Below are 13,176 nucleotides of genomic sequence, written 5' to 3' on the forward strand. Positions count from 1 at the left end.
CACCCATTCAGACCATAATGTTCTAACTTTCATGCAAGAATATTGTGGAAAATAGTGTTGAAAGCCTCCCATAAAACATAATCCAGAAAACATGGCTTTCATGTAAAAAGTTGTCCATTTTGTTCCACTTCAATATGACTTAAGATATAAATTCAGGTTTTTATGTTTCTTAGTTAATACTTTATTTGGTTTTGTGAGTAAGTCACAGTGTGTTTAAAGAGAGATTAAGACAGATAACCTGGCTCAGAAGACCTTAATAAAGATAAGTCATGTGAGGACATGACACAGGAACAAAAAGTGTTCAGATGTTATCAATGCCTTCTGTAGAAGAGCTGGCATCTGGTCCCTGCATTAACTGTGTGCTTCTAACTGTATGGTCCTCTTTGTCATATGTTTTGTGGGATAGAATAAATCATTCTGTAGTCATTGTATTAACACTTCTTGATTTACTTCAGCTTTTGCCAGGACATATTACTTAATTTGTATATAATTTCTCTGTAATGTCAAGGTCTGGGGCACTTCCTGTTTTTACCCATATTTTCCATTTGGTTATAGTTGGTATAATGATATAGCCAAATGTCAAGTGTAATTATTTGGCATAGCATTCCTCTGACCATATGTGGACCTTCACAGTGTAGGCTCCCTTTATTGCTGGAGGAGGGAGATGGGTACCTCTGGCAAGCAGCTCATTTCTTCCTAAAATAAACGTCAAAAACAGGTAAGGTGAAACATGTCTTGAAAGCACCTGTATCTCTCCATTGGCTGTAAGAGAGTCTAAAGTGGCCTACTCATAGTCAACCTTTATACTTTAGGTACATAAAGATAGGGGAGGTAAATCCCTCTTTTTCTTTCCTGAGAATTCTTCAGCAATGAAAGCTTTCACACTGAATACAGAGACACTATGAAGATACAGCTATGGCTCTACTCGCTTAAGATGGCCGAGAATTTTTTAAGAACATTCAGATTTGACATTGTTAGCTAGCAGGCTGCTTCTATGAAAGGACTCCTGGAGTATGTGCAACACAACCTATGAATACATGAGAAGTACTTAACATGAATAATTCCTGTTTGATGATAGTGAAACAGTTTCAGGACATGGCTTAGCTGGCAGTCTGTTTCTGGACATTGTCCAGACCTTTCTACCATTCTCCAGCTATTTAAGGAAAATGGAATGAAGATGTATGGAACAAAAGAAATAAGTTTTTTCCTTTTCATAACTTCTGATCCAATTTTGCACGAAAATATTAGTGTGGGCTTTACAGGTGGTTCAGTGAGAAGTATAGTCAAGGACAAGTCATGAGACTCTTCTTATGTGGAGCTAGAAATCCTTCAAGGGTACCCTTGGATATAGTGGAAGAATGCGCAAATGTAACAAAAGTAATTAATTAGAGTTGGCTGTTGTATTCTCAGGAAATGGGGCAGAGAGGAAATGTAAGGAAAAAAAAAAAAATACAAGTAGGCCAAATTATAACGTGGTATAAGTAGGTACAGGTCTATTAATTTTCCTTGCTTTGTACCGTTCTTCAGTTTGTCCTTTGGAGCTATGGTTTATCCAAAGATGAAACAATCCAAGACCTGAAGTTCTATTTATCTGCAATTCAAATTGTCTTGTTATCTACTCTTAAGAAAGATAACGTTGGTGGTGAAATAAAACACCAAAATTATGTTGTGCCTTGCAACTTTCCCCTGCTTTCAGTGGCTGTCTCTTCTGATGAGTTATCTAGATAAGATGAATTGCTCTTCTTTCTTTCTGTTTTCTTAATACTCCCCCATTTTTCCAAAGTAATTGCAGTAATACATGCAAATGTATCCAACAGACTTGCAACCAAGAGTGAAGCTTGCAGTTCGAACAGCTGGTTTCCTACTGCCTTCTTGACTATGATTAGGGATTGTTTTCATTCTACAACAGAGAATGATTGTAGCCAGTACAGTAGTTTGTTTTTTAATGGAGCAAGCATTTGTACATAGGGCTGTCCCATATGTCAGGCCCCAATGCAGGCAACATCTGTGCATGATGCAGTAAACGTTTGCACAAGGGTCTAGCCAGTTGCCAGAGAGACTGGACTGAACAGAAAAAGTGTTTCTTTTGTTACTTAATTTTACAGTAGTAATTTGAAGCTTTAATCTCTTGAGCAAGTGTGGCTGGGCTAGGTACTGCCTCTTTTCCACCCATGCTATTTGAAACTTTTCCCATTTGGACCTGTAAGTATTCAATTATTTGAACACAGAGATCAAGGGAGACCGTCTTGCTGACTTTGTAGGAAGGACATTCTGCAATGTGATGAGAGATTCAGCTTCCCATCTCTGCTCTCATTCAAGCATAGATCTAAACCCTGGGTAGCTAGGCTTTTTTGGGGAGCTCTCTAAAATAGCTTAACCAGGTTCTTTACCTCTCTCTTTTCTCTCTCAATCTATGTAACGAATAGCTTCATTTAAATTGCTTCCCCTGCAGAACCAGAAACATAGTTTTATCTTCCTTTGTTCCTTGTTCCTCAGCTCCCCTGGAAAAAAAAGAAAATAATGCAAACAACTGTGGCAGTTACCTCCTTTCTTCTACTTCATAAAACAGGTGCAAGAACAAGGGAAGTGGTAATATCAGAAAAATACTGTGATTAAATAGCTGGGAGTAGAAACTGAGCTTTAATTTTTCAGCCTTGTGCTCAGAATATTCCCATGTTCATTTTCATTCTCTGCAATTCTTGAAGCATATGAGTTTTGTGCTGAAACACATTTTTCTTCCTCTTCTTTCTGTCATGCTTGCTCATAAATTCTTCAGTGGACAGAAGAATTTGGATGCATAGAGGAATATTCTGTCTTCATTAAATTCAGTGGATAATTGGTATGACCTCTTCTGTATGCTTTTCGTTGTAACTTAAGCGTAATGTTTTATGAGCAAATCATAAACCCTGAACTTAGCGGGAGTATAAAAAGGGCATTCTTTCCTAGATCATCTCTTAGTTCCAATATCATAGAAACAAAGGAAAATACTATTATATCGGCTTTGGTGGTACTAACGCAGCATGCATCTGCCCTGTTAAACTTCCACTGTAGAAAATTGATCTCTGGTAGGTCGAGTTGCTTTGGAATGGTTTACAGGTCCAAGGAACAAACAGCAGCAAATGCATATGGGGTGCTGTGACATGCTTCTCTGTGCTTAGCATAAAACTGAGCACAGTTAAAAATAGATAAAATTGTTGATCTGAAAGGAAACAAGTCAAATTCCGTTCTCGTTTACTACATGGTTGCACCAGTGTAAGTGAGGAGAGAATGTATTTGAATGTCAGCTAGCGTTTATGCTGTCTTTTGAAAGGTCTGCAGAGTGAACATTACCACCTAGTGGTTGACAACAGTGAATAGGAGAAAAAGAATTGCACACTACTGCATGTAGACCAGGTATTTGCTTTTATATGTCTGCCTGTCATGTGCAGAGGCTTAAATATCTGAAAGCAGAGACCTGTTGGGTTTCTGTTCGGTTTAGTCCCTAAGTATTGCATTGTACTCCGTAAATATCTTCAACAAGAAAACACAGAACAAAGGAAAAGTAAAATTGCAGTTATGATCAGAAATCCATTTGCCTCAGATTAACTACAATAGCATAACTACTACTGTACAGCAGATGTGTAGTGCTGCTAAGTAGGTTCTGCACTAAAGGTGAAACAGCTGCAACCAGTGTTCTGCATGGTGAGAACAGACACCACCTCTGCTGGGGGGCTGGCTGAGCTTGACTTGACTAATAGAAGCACAGGAACTGAATTAGTTTCATTTGTCCTTTGCCAAAATGTTGGTTAAAAACAGCAATTAGTTTTTAACTTATTAAATAAAGTGGAACCATTTATTCAAATGGTTAAGCACGTTTTTTATTCCCTAAGAAAAGAAGTCTTGAAGAAGTTTAATTTCTCTTATGCTGACAATCCAGTTCTGTTACTTGATCCTATAGAGTATGATGCATCAGCTTGTTCAAAAGGCAAGAAATTGGGTGAGCTTTGAGTGTCTGAAATAGCTCATGTATTTGTGGTTAAATGTAAGTTCTCCATGTATTCCTAACATCCTGGGGGGGGGGGTGTGGGGGGGGAAGTAGTAACTTGTTTCCATTTCATTTTAAAAATCAAATCAGTTACGCAAAGGGATTGGTATTCCTCTTGGTATTCTTGGTATTCCTTGTCATCCCTCCAACTTCTGATAAGAGGGGAAAAAAAGCAGTGTATAAAGGAAAGAGTTTTAAAGGGAATTTTTTTTCTATTTTTTTTTTATTATTATTTATGAGGAAACTTTTCTTTTCCTATTAAATTCTTTGAAAAATTAATCAAGAAAGATGAAAACTTTCCCTTCTGGGACAGGATTTTCTCTAAGTTTAAGCTATGATATTCACTGCAGATATTATCATTAATGTGATAATTTTTGCACGTAATTGATTTTCAGGGATCACCGGAAAAGAATTTGACTAAAGCTGGCTTGAGTAGACAGCAGCCTGAAGAGTAGATTGCATGCTTTTTTATGTCTTTGAAGACAAGGATCACCTACTGTAACTTTGCTCCCTGCTGCTGCCACCACATTTTGCCTACATCCCCAGATAGCCTGGAGTCACTGGGACCCCAGTAAGTAAGCTAGTAAGGACAGCTAGTAAGTACAGGTAATTCTGGCACGAGGACCAAGCTAGAAGCTGAAGTGGAAAAAGCTTTCTTTTATCATCAAGTGTGAACAGTGGATCAAAAACTGGGATAAAAATATCTGTATCCACTCTTATGTCTATATGTGTGTGCTTAAACCAGGAAGAGTAAGGCTTGAGATTGCAATTGATTCCAGACAGGAAAATGAGGCAAAATATTCATTATGAATACTGAAAACAATTCTTCTTATGAATTTATGTATTTCCATGCTTGTTAGTGTAGTCTTCAGAATATCTTATTCTCAGCTTGTGGGTTTTATTTTCTTATGGACCAGTTTTAAACATTATGCATACTGCAAATGCTCTAAGTTGTAAATGAGACTTTTCTGTTGTATAGTACAAATACAAGTATTTCCTCTTGAGAAGATCCTAGATCTACACAAACATCTTTCTTTGAATATATGCACTAGGATAATGCAAAGGAAAAATACCTGGAGTTTTGATAATGAGATCTGAAGCAATTGTATTTCTATGGTAAAATTAAAGTGACTACAAATACCCAAGGGAGTTGATAAGTATATAAAAGGGGAGGAGGGAATAGCTTTTAAGCAATTATGAAGTTGCTTTATCAGAAGAGGTGATACCACATCGTGTCTTGTTAGAAAGTTAAACCTCTCAGAACTAATCTCAGATGTCCTTTGTAGTGAAAAGGACTGTACAAGTGAAATCCAACAGCTCGCAAATGAGGCTCTGTAGCAACTGATGCCAAGTTTGTCTTTTTAGGTGTTGATAGTTGTTCAAGGTTCCACTTGTAAAGAAAGCATTGGCTTATAAAATCCAGAGATGACTGTCCTGTATGAAACAGGGGAGATGAAGTTGTTGCTTCCTGAGGGCAACATCTGAGTGGTGGTAGATGGCTGGGAAAAAAAATGGGACGAAGTCAATAATTAATTTCGTTAGCCAAACTATATAGTCTTCAAATACTAACTTTCTTAATCTGCTCCCCACCGCCTCGTGTCGTCCACACTCCCCTACCCCCAAAGGAAGGAGACCTGCAAGACCAGTTTGGAAACTCTAGATATTTTTTCTTCTGCATTCAGCTGAGCCTCTGTTTAAAGTCAAAAGGCTAGCAACATGTTGCTGCAAGCTAAGAGTCTTTAAAAAACTTGTGTCTTTTTTGAAATCAATAATTTGTAGAGATAAATACCACAAAAATAAGTATATGGTAGTATATTGATTACTGCACAAAATGTGTTCAGGGAATCCAGAAGCTAATTTTCTATCTATAGAAGACAGAAGACTGAGAAAAACTGTTTAAAGACCAAGTGAATTTAGTGTAAGATTAAATGAAACTCTGAAGAACCCACCATTCACTCAGACATTGACAATGTAGTTCTAGCTAGCCATTTAATATAAACCTCTTTTCAAAAACAATTGCCAAAGCTTTTTAATTTTATAATTTCTCAGTGGCCAAGGAAAGTAGTTGCTGTAACTGCTGAAGAGACAGCTAGAAACCTATGAATAACCCTCATTACTGAGGGAAAGACTTCTTGAATGTATGAGCCAATAAACCATTAATCAAAGAGGTCACCTGTTTTTCCTGATGGCAGATTCTTTATATAAATGGCTACAGCAAAGGCAACCAGGTAGCAGTGGCTGCAGAAAAATCCAGTGCTTAAAGAGTTTAGGGTGATAGATGGTCCAGTAGTACAAGGCTTCTTGTATTGCGACTGGCAATGTGTGTTAAGTATTTTCTTGTTATTAGCTGAATAATTATCTGTGATGGAAAATCAGCTTTCTTCAGCAAAGGAAAGAGTGACCAGGAAGGTCACTTTTTATACATGAGAAAACAATGAAACTGTTTCTGATATAGATGCACCCTTGTCTTCACATGTAGATGCATCCTAACTTCACTAGAATGTACTCAGTTTATGCTTTGTTGACTCCTACAGGACTTGAGCATATCCTAAACCTTAAGCAGCTACCAGTTGCTGTACTGAATTTTGGCTGATGACAGGCTGTTCATAAAACCACCTTTGCAGTTTCGTCTATACTAATGCTGATGGTCCACTCCTTTTCACTGTGAGGTCTCAGTGAGGTGTACTGACAGGGGGTTCCCAGTCATCTTGTGTATGTGTGTGTAAAAATTCCTGCTGTATTTGGATTTTAAGAGAAGTAGTATCTGTTTTTAAACTGTCCTGGCTTCGGCTGAGATGGAGTTAATTTTCTTTATAGTGGCTAGTATGGGACTATGTTTTCGATTTGTGCTGAAAACAGTGTTGATAATACAGGGATGTTTTAGTTGTTACTAAGTAGTGCTTATACTAAATCAAGGACTTTTCAGCTTCCCATGCTCTGCCAGGTGCACAAGAAGCTGGGAGGGGACACAGCTGGGACAGCTGACCCCAGCTGACCACAGGGATATTCCATACCATATGGCGTCATGCTCGGTACATAAAGCCGGGGAAGAAAAAGGAAGGGAGGGACGTTTGGAGTGATGGTGTTTGTCTTCCCAAGTAACTATTATGCATGATGGAGCCCTGCTTTCCTGGAGATGGCTGAACACCTGCCTGCCCATGGGAAGCAGTGAGTGAATTCCTTGCTTTGCTTTGCTTGCGTGCGTGGCTTTTGCTTTCCCTATTAAACTGTCTTTATCTCAACCCAAGAGTTTTCTCACTTTTACTCTTCTGATTCTGTCCCCCATCCCACTGGGGAGGAGTGAGCGAGCAGCTGTGTGGTGCTTAGTTGCTGGCTGGGGTTAAACCACAACATAAGAAAAACTTCAAAGACTTGTTTTGGGAGTTACCTGATGATTGTATGTTTTGGTACGGCTCCTCCACATCAGGTTCCTCAAGTAAATCCCTCTTAATCCTCCTCTTACTTTTTACGCTTTTCTTTTGTGCTGTGGGTTACACATCAAGGCTGGCATTTCCTAAAATACTTCAGGACCTGTGTATCTTTCACACTGATTTCCCTTGTTTGTGATCAGTGTGTTCCTTCCCTATGCTCCATCAACAGTTCTTGTCCCAGGCAATTACAGGTCCCCTCAGCTTAGGAAATACTGTTTCAAGCTTAAACTCAACAGTTTGAAATGAAACAATATTTTTTACTAAGTTGGTTTTAAAAAGATTCAGGGACAGGACGTAGGAATGGAGTGATAGAAGATGATGTAGAAAAAAAACACAGAGTTAATTTTTTTTCCGTAGATGCAGTGAACTTTGTAGACCTCAACTTCAATAATAATCTTTGAGTGGGAGTTAATCATGGGCCAATTATTAAGGAAAATCTCTATGGTGTCCATTCTCACAAAATTTAGGATTACTAATAACCTTATTAATTGGAATGGAAAAAGGTATATTGGCACAGAGTGTTTATTAGGATATTGCCTTCCTTCTGTAATACCTTTATTGTCTTATACTTCAAAGAGACTATTTGAGTGAATAATTAAAGGTTTTCCTTGATTTGTTTTTAAAAGTCTTATGGACCGTGTGGTAGTAAGTGCAACACAGGGTTTCCCCATTAACAAACAATCCATTTATTGTAACAACTGATTAATATGATTACTCTTGACTAATATGATTACTCTGTTCATCAGGAAACTTTGGTGGTGTTAGTAATCTAGAAGTCGGGTGTTACTAAGTACTGCAAAGGGAAAGGATTTGATTTATATCTGTTCAATGTGTGAGAATCTAAGCTTGGCACCTCAGAGTATTTTCTTGAAGTAAAATCAGATTTCATCTATGCAAACACACACATGCTTGCACGCATGCATACACACTCTTTGCTGAAAGGAAGTAAGATATAGGCATGGAAGTAGGAAGTATATGAATTTACTGGTAGAGTTAAAAAAAATCAGTAAGATAAACCTTATCTTAATTACTTGAAAGTCCTTTTCTGAACTGATATTTGCAATGCAAGACTGTTTGCTTCTTTTGCAAAATTGAAATCAGTTTTGCAAAAGAAGAATAAAACATAACAGATTATTAATTTAGGATGCAAAATTATACTTATGGTACTATTTTGTTGAAATTCCTTGCAAAACTTTTAATGCTTTTTTTGGCCTTTTATAATTTATGACTGAAGGCTGCTGTATTTTATAGCAGGACTCTGATGAAATACTTTAAACAAAGAATTATGATGGCTGCTGCAGCATCTATCGATCCAATAAGTGTACTGTTGTTGTCAGGAATGTGACTAAAAACTGAGGCAGTGGCATGTCTTGTGTATATGCCCTATAACTGATTAACATCCACTGTTCTTGGTTAAGTAACCCCATGAATTCCGTTAGGCAGTACTCGCTGGAGAGTGAAGCAAGGAGGATCAAGCTCTTAGAGGTCTGTGGATCTGTACCTTGGGCTTTTGCCAATATTATTTAATTGAACAGAAGACTGAGATAAAATTATAGCCTTTTGAATGCCAATGTGTGCTTGCAGCTTTGTTAACCCACTTTTTTTGAACCTCAATGAAGCATTCTTGCATAAAACCCCCACACTATTATAAAATAAATGATGCACAAGTTGTATTTTATGAAACTAAATAAGGGATAACAAATTGGACTGGGTTGCTGGCCATATATAGCTTTGCTATCTGAAGTACCAAAACCAAAAAGTAATGTACCTGAGATAGTGTGCTAATAGCCTTGCCAGAAACATTATGAAGAGAAAGGTGAGATTACAGATAAAACAGAAAAAAATTATCTGCATAGTCGATGTTCTTGTTTTCGGAAGTCTTTTGTTTTCAGAAGGACTAAAATGGAACATGATAATTTAATATTAAGCAAAATCTTGTTCATCTTTTGTTTGGAAGAATTTGTCTTGAACAAGTGACAGCTTTGGTAGCAATAAGAAGCCTGTCATGGGACAGACCCTTTATGGTATATTACCTGCCCAGATATCAGCTCAATACTGGTCACTTGAAGGACATCTTCAGCTATTCTGTTCCTTTACTTGATAATTAGAAGACCACCAGATGACCCTAACTGAAATGATTGGTGTGGCATAAATAAATAAAAAGAAAAAAAAGGGGAGAGGGGAGGGAATGTAGGAAAATACAGAGCATAGATTTCATTCTTCTTCCCATTAGTTTTTAGGCCTACTTCAGTTCCTGGGGACAGGGAATGTCAGATCCATTTGATGTTAATGGGACAGATAAATGCTTTCTTGCAGATTTAGTGTAGCCATTGAAGAAATCCACCACCTGATATGAATCCCACCTTCTGCTGAGCCACGTTAGGGGACTGTATGGGCACACAAATCCGTGACAGCTTAAGGTCAGTGGGGTAGTTCAGGTCACAGTGATGTGGGTGAACCTATCTGGTTCTGAATGAAGTCATGAGGCGTTGTTTTGTAATCCCCTGGCACAGATTAGCAGTGGGGTGTTTAAAAAGAGTTGTGAGCAGTAGCTTTTTAAATTGCTGCCAATGTCTCCAAAATTATTCTCTCCAGAGCTTTAAACATTGCCTTAGAGCATAATTTTAACTGTATCACTTCAACAAGTTTCTCCTCCCCTTCCCCATCCCTTTTTTTCGACCCTTTGGCATTATAGGAGCCAATCCAGGTTTGTAAAAATGTTATTTCCTTATACATCACATAGCCTGGTACAGCACTTGCCTGGCACCAACCTAGCATATTGGCACCAAGATATAGCATGCAGCCATGCTTATGAAGCTGGGCTTTCTAGCCCGAATGTCTTGCTTAATTAAATCAAAGGTAAATTAAATGTGCACCATATCTTTTGCTGTTTGTGTCTACAACAAGAAGAGAACAGTGGAGGCCTTTGTAGAGATTGGTTAAGAGTCTTTGCACATGGTAACATAAACTGTATAAATACATATTTCAATATTAGCAAAACTGAAATTATTGTATATATTGCATATTCAGTTCATCATCATGATTTATGTCAATACATAAAAAAGCCTCCATCCCTTGAAACTCTCAGCTGCTTGTCAAATTTTATGAGTAGTAAATAAAAGAAAAAAAAAGGTAGATGTGGCAGATAAAATTAATGAAGATATCTTTATAGCAGCACAGATCAAAGATTGTAGGCCAGAGGTTTTACAAACTCCATTGAAAGTTTTTGTCATACATGTGGGAACTCTAGAAATTATGTTGCATGGAAGCAAACAGAATTTGGGCAACGTTAAAGAAAAGAAATATGTAGGCCTGCGGCAGAAGGAAAACCTACCTTTAAGTACATGCAATAGATTTTGTTCTTGATGATCTTTATAATGAGATTCTTCCATGATCCTCAAGAGTATTGGCAATTCGTCAAGTTACACAGAAATGTGCAGTTGATTCATGTCCTAATTGCAGCCCTTAAATTAAAGAAAAAGTGCAGGGTGAGTTGCTTGGTTATGCTATTCAATAATTTCAGCACACTGGAAAATCTGGCTGAATTTTAGGTCTCTGAGAACAATGTATATAAAGCCAGTTTGACTCTATCTAAGTATATGAAGGTTAGAGAAGCCTTGAATAAGTGGATCTACAATGTGTAGAATAATTACTTCATGAAGAATGTAGTGTACTTGATAGAGACTTGTATTAATTAGTGAGGGGAGGAAATGGTATTTTTATGAAAGTCATTAGTATCTTCTTGTACAGTACAACTTAAGCATTGCACGGTGTGTGACTTACTTGAACCTTCAGGAGAAGGGTAGGGGGACCACGTCTGGGAACCTTCATCTGGAAAACAGTTTTAGGTAGCTCTATTTTTTGTTATGTTTGGAGAATCCAAATATGCTGGACTTTTCTCACTTAAAACTGTGTTTTAGTTCCTGAACTTGATCACATAGAACCAAGAAAGTCTTCATCTGAATCATTCTTGGGACTGATGTTTGTGTTTGATACCAAAATCTCAAAAGAGATACTGTTTCTTCCATACAAAACCAATTAAATATAACTAATAGCATTCATAAACAGTTTATTACTTATTCTTCTTTTGGCTGCGTATAAGCCCACAGATACGAAGGTAAGTTACTGAATTATTCTCACCTACATGATTTTGTAACCTTTGGGGCATTTAAGAAACTGTTAAGTTAGTCCTTTCCATGTAAGTGGTGACTAGGAGCTAAGAGTACCAAATACCTTAACTTCTTATAGAGTGTGTAGGTGGAGTTAAACACTGAGCAGGAAGGTGGTAGGTATTTATTTTATGGCAATTTCTTTTCCAGAGTTCACAGAAAGCAGCTAGAGATATGCTGATGCTGAAGTCAACATAGTTTTAAGGTGAAGGGTAGATGACTACATCTTGACCCAATTATCCGGAGGGTACTGCCAATTATACCAACTAGGGTCTTTTTGCTTCTGAAAGACTTGCTTCTGTGCAACTCTGATCCAAAGGTCAGAAATGTTTTTATCTCTCTTTGCTCCTGTCCCTCTTCAATGCTGGTTGACAACTGAAGTGCTAAGAGGTGGCTGGGAGAACTTACAGTGTATTAGGAGTGTCTCCTTGAAGTATTTGGAGGAAAAGGCCTCTAAAGTTTTGATCATTAACTTGATTTTATTTGTAACTTAAACAGGACTCACGTAACTCATCCTCTGAACAAGAAAGCTTCAAGCACAATGAAATCTCTCTTGTTTCTCGTACACTGTAACAGGTGCCTCTTCCCCACACACCTGCCCCTGCCATCAGAAAGTTTGTAAAAGTCTAACCCCCTGTCTAATAGGTGTATGCAGCATTGCAGGTGTGATTGAAAGGAGAATCAGATTAATTTATTGAATATGCACTTTTCATTTTTAAAGTATTTGTCAACAGTAATACATATCTAGGAACAAAATATCCAACACCAAGGAAACTGGGAAAGAGGAGGAAACCTTCTATTTAATCCAATGGGCTATCGATAAAGTCCTCTTATTTGTATTCTTGTTTAGAGTGCCTGTGACAGACTCTCATAACTTGACTTGTTAGAGTTGTATGAAACTTTTTCTATTAGATAGTAAGTTTATTGGAGAAGAGTTCTGTAGACACTGAGCTTGTTCAGATTTTCAATGAATAGTTCAGGCCCAAAAAAAGGAGAGGAGGAGAGAGGTGCTGATAATTTATGAAGAAGAAAAGAAAGTAGTTTCCCATACATGTTATGATAAACCTCATTAATATGATCATTTACTACTTTTTTTTTTCCCCACTGGAATCTTTTCTTATTCACTGTTCATACTGGAGAGCATTTATCTAATGATGACTACTGCTATCTGAAAAATAGCTCAGTGACTTACTTATCACAGCCTGAGCAAACTCTGTTTTGGAAAGTTCCCCTGAAATTTACTGCCCACAAACATGAACCAAGCGGCTCCACCTCCCTGCAGGGTGAGATGAAGAAGTACTGCTCTCTCATCTTACAGATAAGGGCCTGAAACAGAGGAAGATTACATCAAAAGTGCTGCTAAATTTGAGTGCCTGCTTGAGGATGCCTTTTTGAGTGATATTACCACTAAGTAATATGTTTCATGTTCACAACGTAGCTGTTATTGACTTTCAGTACCCTGAAATGATAATTTGATTTCAGGCTGAGCAATTAAAAAGAAAAAAAAGAGACTCTCTCAGACAAGCCTGTTCTTATTGTCCTAAGCTCCCAG

At 37.7% G+C, this 13,176-nt stretch overlaps 1 protein-coding gene across 1 annotated transcript in view; it reads left to right on the forward strand.

Annotated features, from left to right (window-relative positions):
* Nucleotides 1-4,486: 4,486 nt before the first annotated feature.
* The window catches only part of POU1F1 (POU class 1 homeobox 1), a 73,645-nt gene continuing 64,955 nt past the window's right edge, over nt 4,487-13,176 (forward strand). Inside the window, exon 1 of the transcript XR_012040706.1 lies at nt 4,487-4,595. The gene's annotated coding sequence lies outside the window, so the exon portion shown is untranslated. The remainder of the gene's footprint in view (nt 4,596-13,176) is intronic.

Source organism: Ciconia boyciana, chromosome 1, assembly GCF_034638445.1.
Source record: "Ciconia boyciana chromosome 1, ASM3463844v1, whole genome shotgun sequence".
Taxonomy (NCBI): Eukaryota; Metazoa; Chordata; class Aves; order Ciconiiformes; family Ciconiidae; genus Ciconia; species Ciconia boyciana.